General features: G+C 42.2%; 1 pseudogene; it reads right to left on the bottom strand.

Moving 5' to 3' along the window:
• LOC122812971 overlaps nt 1–14233 on the bottom strand; it is a 97091-nt pseudogene that overhangs the window by 74950 nt on the left and 7908 nt on the right.

Below are 14233 nucleotides of genomic sequence, written 5' to 3'. Positions count from 1 at the left end.
TATTTCTTGGATTAAACCTGTGTTTTACACTTTTACTGGATTGCATCACACTTCTTGAGCAACACTTGAAGGTTTTACGGCTTGGTTTTGGACTGTTTGATTTCCAGCAGCAAGTATTTCTTAGTTTGTGGTTTTGGAACATTTTTTGGATCCTCACTCTAGCCTAAGTTAAGCAGTAAATTCATTAGCAAGCTAGTTACCTGCAAATTTTGCAAACAAAACACCTATTCTAGCATCAGCCATGTCAGAGTCCCTTGCACCTCCTACCATGACTAAATAACATGTTCTTAAGGTATTATCAAAAAAACAAAACCACTTACTCTATGGGTTCCGATATTATGCATGGCTGCCTATTAAACAGCATCAAGCAGACTCTTGCCAAACCTTGTCTTAAACTGTTTAACCTAAGGCTTAGCCGCAAGCTATGTTCCCCAACCCCGGTGAACTTCTGTTGTTATGCTGCTCCACAAGGGTGGCTCTTCCACTGCTCCAGAAATTAGAGACCTATCAGCCTTATGAGTCTGATCTGTTAAGGCATGGACGATACAACCAATCTCATTAATTATAATATTAAAAATCTCATTAGGCTTGACCTCTAACAATTTAGCTTCATCAAAGGTAGTGTATGCCTCTTTAACCTTAATTTATTTGACAGGATTATACAAGCTATCAGTAGTGATCCTTCTGTTCCTACAGCTTATCTTGATTTGGCAAAAGCATTCAGTACCATACTTCATGATGGAATTGTAAGGAAATTGACATCCCTATAATAACTCCTTACATGGTAAGATGGCTAGGCAACTAGCCAGCTGACTGAAAGACAGAACCCACACAGTTTGTGTGGCAAGTGCTTCTTCAGATAGTAGTAAAGTATATGAAGGAGTCCTCCAGAAGTCTGTGATGGGTCCTTTCCTGATTGGCATCTACTTCTCCATTCTCAAAAATGATGACCAGTGCCTTAGATTAACAAAATTTGCAGATAATTGCAAACTGGGTGTAATTGTCAAAAGCCTGTCAGATATCTACATTCTAATGTTTGGAAAATTAGCTTAAATTTAATGCTAAAAGTATGGTATTATTTTTTTAGAAAACAGAAATTACTGACACCATGCAATGTAGAACGTACACCCTTAAAAATGAAAAGGTAGTCAGGGATCTATGGGTCACCAGTTTTGTCTCCTTTGCTCATTACATGGCAAATGAGTCAGGAAATCCTATTTAGCACAACTAACTGCTATAGGATTTCATCCATATCCAAAAAGGTCATTGTTCCTGTTTATTCAGCACTGATCAGACTGCTCTGACCATATTCCAAATCTGGCCCTTAGTATAAACTTAGATCAATAGCTGCCTCATTTTTTTTAATCTTTCATAAATGCATGTTGGTGCACATGTGTATTGTTAGCTACTCACATTATGGATGCTTTATTTCTTTAATTATGCTACTTTTGTTATTTAAATTACTGTTAAAATGCATGTTGCCTTTTATTTGCAATGACATTTCTTGTTAGCTCATGCCAAAATGGCTTGGGCCATACCTGAAAGGATTGTAAGACCGTGCACTTATCCAGTTAACAAATGTAAAAATAAAATAATAGTTCATGTTTTAATAGCTAATTCCAAACTATAGTAGGTTCACTGCAAGTGGACATACATAGACCCTTTCCTAATGCTCAAAAAGTGTAAAAAAAAATACCTATGTAAATCTCTCACTAGCATGCCACTCAAAATGTTCTCCTTTGTTGAAATATGTGACACGCAGTTGCAATTGTTGAAAAATATAAAGCCAAGTGTAATTTTGGCAGCAGGACTAATAGCAAGAAATGTTTACTTTAGTTACCCAATATACCTTTATTTTCATTGTACTTGATGTCAGAGCAGTTATTTCTTTTAGCATCCGGTCAGCAATGCCAGGGAACATGGTAGAGCCACCAGCCAATACCATGTTATAAAAAAACTCCTTACGAAGCTCCACATCACACTTCATAATGGAGGTGTAAATGATCTCATCAATTCCAGCACATTCTCTACCTGTGAAATAAAACAAAATCAAGTTACTCATCTTATTGAGGGAAGAAAGAGAATTAGTAGCAGTAACATAATAGCAGCAAACACCCATGCAGTGGCCCACAATCCCCCTCAAAAAATCTGCATGACAGGCAAGAAATAAAACAGCCCCAGACTACCAAGTCACAGTGCATTCAAATGTAGGTAAAATCAAGAGAAAAAAACAGATTTAGCTGTAGTTTAATGCAAGAAAATTATATATTGTGCATAATAAATGCTAAAAAAATAAAAGAATCAAAAATGCTAACAGTTTTTTTTTACAAAAGAAAGAATGAAAAAAGCATCTAGCTGGTAGTAGCTCATCAAATGTTTAATATTGCTCTACAGCACCAATGTTATTGGGTTACATTCTATACATATCTGATTACAATTTAGCAGAAAAGAAGCAGACACCATGGATTTAAACATCTCAGAAGACTATACAGTAGTTAAAAGTCTGTGCCATAGTTACATTACTGCAGCATATGTGTGCTGATATGCACAGACTATTCTGAGCAGCACAGTGTCTACAGTCAGTGAAATTGGGAAGTTGAGGGATATTACTTTCTTCCCAGTGTGCGGATTTCCTAGTGCATTAGAGTTTCTGAGCTCTGCTGCCTTTCCTCAACAATCCCCTCAATCCAAATAGAATACCTAGCCTTTCATTGAGCCCAGCCGGTCCTTACAAAAAGAAGGAAACAGCACAGTATTAAAGCATTGATTTAATGATACAGGGTGAAAGAAAGTTGCAGTACATAAGTACGTACAGCAACTAAATGTGATGATACTGAAGGCATGTTGTACAAGATCTACACAGCAATAAAAAGATGCCAAATATAGGGTAACTGAGCTGACATAAAGCAGTTCTCACTATTTTCTGTATGTATATGTGTGTGCAGGCACATGCACAAATGCATTTCAAAAGCATACAGGAAGAGATTTCTCACTGGGGATTAGACATAATTGGGCCCGAAGTCTAATCAAGAAAACCTGCAGTCACTTTCGCATTGAGTGCATGTGGATTTTACATGGTACAGTCAAATTCCATAAGCCAGTGTTTTGGCTGCCCAATCTGGCCTGGGACTGCTGAACTAGGCATAGCCAAGTGAAAGCAGTACTAACCAGACATGTCCATACATTTATGAACACAAAGCAAGAAAACTGTTCCAAAAAGCAGTGCTTTTGGAGTTTGTAACACTACTTAATGTGATAGATTTCACCCTAATTACCACTAAATCTCTGGACTTTTGTCTAGAGAGGCCTAGCTGTTTCTTCATGGGAGGGAATTTCAGTTTGGTCTGACCTGAATAGAGTTACTGCTACAAGACTCTGTTTTTTAATTGGATAATTTGGCTGGTTCTTGTTTCTCTGCCTTAAATAGCCAGTGTTTAAACCAGTTTGCGCTTGTTTGCTCAAAACTGCAGCGAGTTAGTCCTAATGCTCTTGCTCTGCTGTTTCCAAAAATTGCTGTGAGACTATAAAAGATAAGTGCTTATTTTCAACTGTTTTCTGCACTTCTGATTAACTAAAACAATATTTGCTGCATATCTGTTTAAACTGTGCAACTGTTTTTTAGGCTTAGTGAATTCATTCCTTAACTCTGTTCTGATATTGTATCCACACCCATCTGTTTTGGTCTTAAAGCTTGGTGGTTTTATAGTTGCCTGCCTCTACTATAAATTTGATGTTGGAGACTCCTCCCAGTACCATTGCATCAGCTCATCCTACTAAGTACAGTGAGATCAGTTGTGAAGGTCCACCCATTGCATCAGCTCATTCTACTGAGCACAGTGTGATCAGTTGTGAAGGTCCACCCCGTTAGCTTCTTAACCTTGAATTATCTTCTGTCTCCTCACTTTCTACTTAAAAAAATTGTGCCTCTTCCTACTTCATTTTGCTGCATGTTCTTATGTGTTGTCATTTTGCTGCATGTTCTTATGTGTTCAACTGCATTTAGTTTGCCACATTTGTTACTGCTTGTCGGTAGCCTTATTAAATTGATGACAGTATTCTACTGAATTGCTGCTTTATCTGAGCTTTTTTTATTGTTGTGATTGTGAGCTAATTTATCAGATTTGCACTGTTTTAAAGGAATTTACTGATAACTGTATTTCATTACTGTTTAACTACAATTTATTGCTATTTACTGCAATTCATTAATGTTTACCTGCATTTTACTGCATTTCATTACTGTTTAACTGTATTTTTACATGCTGTGAGTTCTGCTTTTGTCTGTAAGTGGTTAATCTGTTCTTTTTGTGAGTTTTACTGTGTTCTTAACCCTTGAATTGAGTAGCATAGTCTGGATACAGGTTTACTGCATCCATAGCAGTTTGTTTTTGCCTTTTGTGTTTCTGGCAGCCATCTTGTGTTTGCCTTCTGTGTTTCTGGCAGCCATCTTGTGTTGGTAGGGGCCTATCTCCTCTGCTGGAGAGAGTAGCAGGGCTGCCTGGACCTTGTCTTGCACAAGCTGATTGTAAAGAAAGCAGGGACTAGCAGGATTGGCTAGATTTCTGTGTTACTAGAATCTTCTATTTTTGTGGTATTTAAACCCTGTGTTTCAGCTGGTTTGGGCTTGTTTGCATGTCACACACCACAGCTGCACTGTTTTTAACCCTTTGTGAGGTATTCCAGCTACAAATGTTCCCTTAGTAGCACTTGCGTGATCACCTAGTAGCACTACTCATAAATTTTCCACCCTTTTCCCTCTTAGCTCTCTCTGGCTTCTCTCCCTCAGATTCTGACAAATATGGGTGGACAATTTCCTACATTTTCTCCTGCCAGTCTGGTTGATATGGGCATCCTGAGACAGTGTAGCAACTGCCTCATGTACATGGACAACCCTCTACTACTACCACTTAGAAACACAATTTGTGAGAGATGCAATTACATTAAGAGCCTAGAGTCTATGCTCTCCCCCTCACAAGCCAGTATATCTGGCACTGAGAAGGTTGTCAACACAAACACCACACACCCACATATGCAAAGGTCCTCAACAAAAACATACCCAAACAAAAGAGACCTCCGAAGCAAAAACACACTCGAACTCCACTGCCCACCACACCACACACCACACATATTCCACACACCTCTGTCTCACAGCCACTAAGGCCTAATCATAAACCCAACATATTAGTCACAGGAGACACCATCATGAGTGCCCTTCACCAGGCTGGATAAGAAGAAAGTCATGGTTAGTTGTTTGTTAGGTGCCAGAATCTACCATATCACCCATGCATTCAAGTCTCTCAACAACAGGTACTGTTATGACTCTGTCATAGGCCATGTTGGCGTGAATGACTTGAGATGTACCTTCTTGGACTATATGAAGAGAGACATGATTGAGCTCAGTGAATATGTGTTCCAGGCAGGTATGTTCCTAGCCTTAAGCAGCATTCTACTGTCACCCAGAATGATGCCTCAGTACAAACAGAAAATGATTGACTTTAACAATTGGCTTAGTTTCTAGTGTTATTCCAAGGGGATCCAGTACCTAACAGCCTGGAAAGACATGACTGAAGAACAACAATGCTTTACCAGAGATGGCCTGTATCTGTCTCCCTTGGACTTTAGGCAAAGGATCTTGCTGCCCCCATAGTGACTTTTTTAGGCAATGCCATGAGGTGAAAACTACCAACATGAAAATTTCATCAAAACGCAAATTAAAGGTCATGCTGCTAAACACTAGGAGTCTAAACATGAAACTTCACTCAATGCAAGCATTCTTGCACCTGGAAGATGCTGACATTTGTGCAGTCACAGAAACCTAGTTCAAAGCTGTGGAGAGCACCCCAGCCATACCAGGTTACTCATCCTATCATACATTCAGACCCCAAACTGTGGGCAGCAAAGCAAAAGGAAGTGGAGCTGCAATATATATAAAAGACATACACACCTCCAGACTGGTCAAACAGTATGACCCACAGGAGACACTCCAGGTGCAGTTAAGCATTGACAAGAACCCTATTCAAATCATAGCTAGCTACAGGCCCACAGCTTTGACTCAAGATGCCCACTCCACCTATCAAGATTCAACTCTTTACTCTGATCCTGTGTGACTTTAACTGTCCAACCATAGATTAGAAGAACTACTCATGGCAAAACACAAATGCCCAGAGATTCCTTGATTTCATCAATGCAAATGCCTTTGGTTGACACCCCCACAAGAGGTGAAAATATCTTTTACTTAGTATTAACCAACATGAGTAACCAGTACTGCTTACCTACAGTGCCATCCTCTCTGGTAAGATCCGACCACCAAGAGGTCACTTTCGAAGTCACCATCTCTGCAGACCCCCCCCCCCAGCTAGGGTCAAACAAAAAAAAGCTTCTCCAAAGCTGATTACAACCTCCTGAGGGAAGGTATAAACAGCTTCACAGCCCACTCCCCCCTCCATAGGAACTGGCAGATATGTCCAAACCTACAGCAAAAGTACTATATGAGCATTTATATAGCTGCATGGAATCAGGAATACCCGACAGGACAAAATCCTCAAGGAAGAGTAAACCTTTCTGGTGGACATCTGCAATAAATAAATTCTATAATAAAAGGAAAAAAATTGCTGTCCAGGACCAAGAAGGAGTAGGTGCCTAATTGGAAGCAATCTCTCCTTAGCCTGCACAAGCAAATACGAGCACTAGTGAAATCCTCCAAAGCAAACTTCGAATCCAAATGGGCTACATCTACTAAAGACAATCATAAGGCCTTCTTCACATATGTCCACAATTTCAAAGGAAGCACTCAGATCTGCTTAGAACTGGTGGTCGAGGACACCACATACACAAACGCCGTAGATATAGCCATCTTGCTGGCAGAAAGGTTCAATGAAAACTTCACCCCTCTGTCCCACCATCAGTAAATCAGGACATCCCCAGCACCTGTCCCCCGCCCCTTATCTCTAGGGAACAAGTTATCACTGCCCTCTCAAAGGCAAAAAATACAGCCTCCATGGGACCTGATAACATCCCAGGCTGCATCCTACATGAACTCAGGCAGGAACTTAGCACTATTAGGCATCCTATTCAACCAAAGCCTGAGCACAGGCTTCATCCCAGCCGATTGAAGAACAGCCACTGTCATCCTCTGCACAAAGATGGAGCATTCACAGATCCAGGAAATTATAGACTCATCAGCCTAACTCGCCTATCTGCAAGGCCATGGAGCGGATTATCATGGACCTCATTAACATGGACATTGGCAACCTCCAAACACTCGATCCCACATAGTTTGGTTTTGTCAAGGGGAGGTCATGCCTGTTAAATTTGGATGACTTTTTTGAGACAGTCACCAAAGTCATGGACAAGGGGAAGACTGTGCACACCACCTACCTTGATCTGGCTAAAGCCTTCGATACTATTTCCTATTGGGTATAATAAACTGTCTCAACTAGGCATCAGTCTGTATGTTACCAGATGGGTAGAAAACTGGCTCAGTGATAAAACCCACCTAGTCAAAATAGGGGAAGCCACCTCAAGCAGTAGACCCATAATGAGCTGTGTACCCCAGGGATCAGTCTTGGGCCCTCTGTTGTTTGGGATGTACTTTTCTGAGGTGCAGGCCAAAACCAGTGGGATATGGCTGACCATGTTTGCAGACGACTGCAAACTGGTCGCTGTCATCAATTCCCCTAGTGATGTGGACATCCTCCAATAAGGTCTCAGCCAAACAACTGACTGGTGCCAGAAACTTGGCCTCAAGCTGAATGCCAAAAAATGCATCATCATCCCCTTTGGGGAAAGTGACATTCCCACAAGTTATTACATTAATAACTGGGCTTTGTTTTTAGTTCCTGTTACTGATCCATTGCCTTATTAGGAAGGAGGGAAGTTTCTTTGCTTACCAGTGGGAGTGGGAAGCACTGAGCGGCCTTTTTGTCCGATTTGGTGAAGTTTCAGCCAGAAACTAGTAGTCCATTGGTCGTTTTGGGCCAATTCCTAGCTCCCTTCAGCCCCCTGCTATAAAACACGCTAAACGCGCGTTAGCGCGGAGTTGCCACTGTTGCACACAAGAGCAGCGGCGGTTAAACTATTCGGGACATCTAAATTCCACTCTTCAAATTTTCCCTTAGAACTACCTTCCTCGAGCTGTACTGCTGATCTAACCAGCATATCCTATAACTGAAAAGTTCATCTCTACTTGATTCCCAAGTAGACTATTCTCTATCTGTAAAGCCTAGCACTTACTCCTACAGTACTTGCACCTTGATAAAGCACTCTTATTATAGATAGTACCCCACCAGCCTAAAACCCACTTCCCCGGAGTCCTTTGAAAGTCTCTTTATCTACTACTTCTAGTATGTCGAGGGATCAGTTGCTAGTGTCCTCTCCAGCTCAACTGGTGAACCTGGGAATATTGAGGCAATGTTACAATTGCCTCATGTACACAGACAATCCTCTCCTTCTCCCACAAAACACAAATACATGCGAGAGATGCAACTATATGGCCAAACTGGAGGCTGAGCTCTCTCAACATAGGACTGGCAAGACCAGACAGGAGGAGAAGGTAACCACACACAATACATACCCAGTCACACATGGTACCATCACAACTTCAAATCATACACATACTCACACAAAGACATACTCGGAGGCTCTGATCAAAAATTTACCAAAACAGCAGAGGCCACCAAAGCAGACACCCAAACAACTACCACCTCACGACCCAACACATGCAACACATAGACCACACAGTCAGAGTGTCAAACAGTCACAGCCCTTAAGGCCAAACAAAATGCCAGACACACTTGTCATTGGTGATTCCATAGTCAGACACACTGACGTCCCGCTCACCAGACTGAGTAAGGAGAAGGTCACAGTAAGCTGCCTGTCGGGCACTAGAATCCGCCACATAACGCAAGCACTCAGGTCTCTCAACAGCAGGTACAAGTACGACTCAGTCATTGTCCACGCTGGTGTCAACGACCTGAGATGTACCTCCTTGGACTACATGAAAAGGGACATCGAGGAGCTCTCTGATTATGTAGCCCAGGCAGGTATGACCCTGACCTTGAGCAGTATCCTACCTTCACCTAGAATGATGCCACAATACAGTGATAAGATGATCAGCTTTAATAATTGGCTTAAATTCTGGTGTCATTCAAAGGCGATCCAATGTCTGTCTGCCTGGAATGACATGCTGGACAAGCCACGCTGCTTTGCAAGGGACGGCTTGCACCTGTCACCCCTGGGCTTCCGGATATTGGCAAAGGCTCTTGCCACCCCCATAGTGCCTTTTTAGGCAAGGCTCAAATTCTAAACCTACCACCCTAGAACACCAAAAGGAAAAAACTAAGGGTAATGCTGCTCAATGCCAGAAGTCTCAATCTCAAGATGCACGCACTCGAGACCCTTCTCAATATGGAGAACATCGATGTCTGTGCTGTGACAGAAACCTGGTTCAAGGCTCCTGACAGCACCCCAGCACTAACAGGTTTCACCTCATATCCTGCGTTCCGCTCCGAAAATCCGGACAACACCAAGAAAGGAGGGGTGTGTCCATATTCATAAAGGACACCCACACCTCAAGGTTGGTGGCAACGCACGATGCATCGGAGACCATCCAGGTGCAATTAACCATAGGCAAGACTGCTCTGCAATTTGTAGCATGTTACAGGACACCCTCTCAAACTCAGGAACCTCACATGGCCTTCCTGAAAACATTGGAGGATAAATGTATCTCCAAACACCATCATACTAGGTGACTTCAACTACCCTAATATAGACTGGGAACACTACTCAAGCCCGAACACTCTAACCCAAAGATTCCTGGAGTTCATAAACTCAAATGCCATGGAACAACTAGTCACCATCCCCACAAGAGGAGAAAACATACTTGATCTCATCATCACGAACATGGGATCAAAATGTTCAACACCGAAGTATACCCCTCACTGGTGAGATCAGATCATAAACTAATCTCGCTGGAGGTCCTCATCCCCCCACCTGAAACAAAAAGACCACAGTGAAAAACTTCTCAAAAGCCGATTTCACACTTCTAAAAACTAGTGTGGTCTCCTTTAAGGCCCCTGAGCCAGTGGTAAACATTACTCAAACCGCTGAATCACTTACAAATGCCTTCTACCAGCACCTACAGGACTGCATGGATCAGGCAATCCCAAACAAAACTAAGACTGTCTGTACCAAAGGCAAGCATCCAGTCTGGTGGACCCCAGCCATAAACAAGCTCTACAACAAAAGGAGGAAGCTACTACAAGATAGAGCAAAATCCTTGAAAGGTAAGACACCTTTGATCATTATAAGTAAAAAACTAAGAGCTCTCATAAAATCATCCAAGGCAAATTTTAAGAGAAAAATCGCCAAGGACTCTAAAGACAATCATAAGGCCTTCTTTAGCTATGTTAGAAACCTAGGAGGAAACTCCCAGATATGCTCAGAATTAGTTCAAAATGATGTGAAAATTACTGAACCTACACACATTGCTAACATACTGGCTGACAGGTTCAGTGCAAACTTCTCCCCTCCCCAAAGGAGAGATATCTATTCCAGAGGATTGTAGCCCCCAAACATCTCCAACGCCCAGGTGAGAACTGCCCTCACTAAGGCAAAAACACAGCATCCATGGGACCGGATGGTGTCCCCGGCTGTGTGCTTCATGAACTCAACGAGGAATTAAACCCACAGTTAGGACAGCTGTTTAATCTTAGCCTCACCTCAGGATACGTACTCCAAGGAGTGGCGCACGGCGACTGTGGTCCCACTTCATAAGGGCGGTGCCTCCACAGACCCTGGAAATTACCACCCCATTAGCTTGACAAGCCTTATCTGCAAAGCCATGGAGAGGATCATAATGGAACTTATAAATAAAGACATAGGAACTTGCAGACTTTGGATCCAACCCAGTTTGGCTTTGTCAAAGGCAGATCCTGCCTCTTAAACTTGGTTGACTTTTTCGAGACAGTCACCAAGGCCATTGATGAGGGAAAGCCAGTCCATACAGCCTACCTCGACCTGGCAAAGGCCTTCGACACAATACCCCACTCAGGTATCATCGAAAAACTCATCAGCTTGAATGTAAACCCATACATCACAAGATGGGTTGCAAACTGGCTAAGTGACAGAACCCACAGGGTCAGAGTTGCTGGAGCCATGTCAGACTCAAAGCCTGTCACAAGTGGTGTCCCACAGGGCTCAGTCCTGGGTCCACTCTTGTTCGGCATCTACTTTTCTGAAGTACAAGCAAACACAGGAGGGTTATGGCTGACAAAGTTTGCAGATGACTGCAAACTGGGCCATAGTCGAAAACACATCTGACACAGATATCCTCCAGAAGGGCCTCACAGAAACGGATAACTGGTGCCAGAGCCATGGCCTGAAGTTAAACGCCAAAAATGCATAGTCATACCCTTTGGGAAAAACAAGGTTACCCCTAGCTACCATATAGGTGGCAATCCACTGAGCACAGAAAAAGTCATCAGGGATCTGGGGACCCAAGTTGACAGTAGCCTTCGCTTGACACTCATGTTGCTAAAGTAGTTAGGAAAACCTTCTATATCGCCCACCTGATCATGAAGGGATTCACATCTAGATCAAGGGAGGTCATCGTCCCCTGTACTCATCACTCATTAGACCTATGATTGAGTACAATGCCCGCTCGAATGTATCTGACCAGACACCTGCTGCAGCTTGAAAGGCCCCAAAAGTTCCTCACCAAAAGGATAAAGGGTCTCAAAAATATGTCTTATGCTGCCCGACTGAAAGAACTCCAGCTCTATTCAGTCTCATACCGCTTGCTCAGAGGTGACCTGTGCCTGACATATAAGGCCATGTCAAACCCAGATTTGATGAATATGCTTCACCTCAAAAATCTAGATCCCTCAGAACCACAAGGGCGGAGACTTAAACCTTGACACGGTTATAAATAGAACGTGCTGGAGGGACAGATTCATCACCCAGAGACTCCCTATGCTGTGGAACAAAATCCCGGTACATGTGAGGCAGAGCACCTCGCTGGCCTTGTTCAAGAGGAATCTTGACCAATGGATGGGAGATCGCAGATATACCCCAGGGATTACTTCAGTGTCACTGCTTGACAGAGGCACAGAAAAATGATAGGCATAGTTTTTATTCAAACTAAAGGGGTGGCGAAAGCCACATAACTATGGGCTAGGCTTATAAATGCCCTTGGGCAGATAGCCTAGTATGAACCTATGAACCTATGAACAAGATCCTAAGCACGCAATCAGTCTTGAGGGACTTGGGCACCCAGGTTGATAGCAAACTGACTTTTGACCACCATATTGCCTCTGTGGTATGGAAAGCTTTCTACATGGCCCACCTCATTAGTAAGGGTGTCTCATCCAGGGACAAGGAGGTAATAACATCCCTGCATTCTTCTGTTGTAAGACCCATTATTGAGTACAATGCCCCTTTTGGCATATTCCTCACAAAGCACATGCAGCAGCTGGAAGTACCAGAGGTTCCTCACCAGGAGAATCCAGGGCCTCAAACATGTACCCTACACAGATAGGCTAAAAGACCTGTCCCTCTTCTCAGTCTCATTCAGACTCCCCAGAGGTGACCTCTGTCTGGCATACAAAGCAATCTCAGACCCCCCCTTGATGGGACTGCTGCATATCTGCAAGTCAAGCTCCACTCAAGTAACCCGCATGCACAATCTCAACCTGGTCTGTGACATCAGTAGGACTTGTTGGTGGGACAAATTTGTGTCCCAGATACTCTCCCTTTTGTGGAATAGACTCCCTCTCCACATTAAGCAGAGTACCTCAATAACCCTTTTTAAGCGCAACCTAGATAACTGGATGGGGAACAGAAAATACACCCCTGGGATTCCACCTATGTCCCTGCTGGACAGGGACATTGGGCGCTAACTTGTCAGAACATGGGCTAAATTCTTGGCTAGGCTTGTAAGGGCCTCAGGGCCAATAGCCTAGTAACTCATCTAGTCTCTACACTCCTGTATGCCTCAAGCATTTTCACTAATCTATCTAAGAATAACCTCAATAAACTGAAAATCTAATACAATAACTTAGCCATATTTGCTACTGGTAACCCATTTAGAACTCACCATTGCTTTAATTTAAAGCAGCTTCAGTGGTTGGAACTACAGAATCTGCTCAAATACCACCAACTAATCATTGCCCATAAGACTCTTTACCAACCTTCCAATACTCCTACTCTATCCACCATCATCACCCCCTATAATAATCTAAAGTCCTTACGTTCATCTCAGAAACTTCTAATTAACACATCTAAATCTAACAACAGGGCTGGGGATTCTCTCTTCTCTAACACTGTGGGAAAATTCTGGAATCTCCTACCCAGTGAACTTTCCTCACTTTCCTCTATATCACTCTTCAAAAACAGACTGAAACTTTTCCTCAAAACACACTGGTTATGCCTCTGTACTAAACCTGACTAATTCTCTACTCTACCCAAATACAGTCGGCCTATCCTATACCTTACCTTTTCTCACTCTGTATTTCATTATTTTCATCCCTCTGGATACTTATTTGTTAAAAAAAAAAAAAAAAAAAAAATTATTACTAAACTAATTTTTTACTATTACTGAACATCAATCTGCCTCTTTTATTGTTCTGTACTTGTATATGGAATTAGCCTGTATACCTCCATTTTTTTCTACATTAAGTAATATACCTACTTGTTATTTTGAATTTTATATTGTATTGAATGCATTTCACATTGTATTGACTTCTGTCCTCTCTCTATTATTTCTGCATTATCCAAATTTGTCCTTGTATACACAACTGAAGTTATTTTATATTGTTTTGCGTTTACATTATCTGTGTGTCATGGAGCTTATCTCCCCGGGCCTCTATGAAAATGGACATATATCCAGTTAGACTAGCCCGGTCAACAAATGTAAAATAAAAAAATAAATAATAAATAAAACTTATTATGATCCTATGACTATGAAGGCCTTCCTTTGCAAACAAAATCCTATGTGCTGTGAATGTAACATGACATTTCTAAGCAGAGCACTTTTAGTTCTGTATAATTTTGTTTGCTGATCTGCAAAGAAAGACTGAATATGATCAGTCAGGAAGACAAAGTTAGTGGAGGAGTTGCACAAATTAGGCATTATTCAGTCACAGAGGAAGTTCTCACACAGTACACAATGCCAACAGAGACTTAAGTAGATCTTGCATTCATGTTAAGTGCAACAGTAGAGGGTCGATTATCCAAACTA

This window comes from Protopterus annectens, chromosome 10.part0, assembly GCF_019279795.1.
Source record: "Protopterus annectens isolate FY-2018-M chromosome 10.part0, PAN1.0, whole genome shotgun sequence".
Lineage (NCBI taxonomy): Eukaryota > Metazoa > Chordata > Ceratodontiformes > Protopteridae > Protopterus > Protopterus annectens.
The sequence above is the reverse complement of the archived record's forward strand: the minus strand, read 5'-3'. Positions and strand labels throughout refer to the sequence as shown.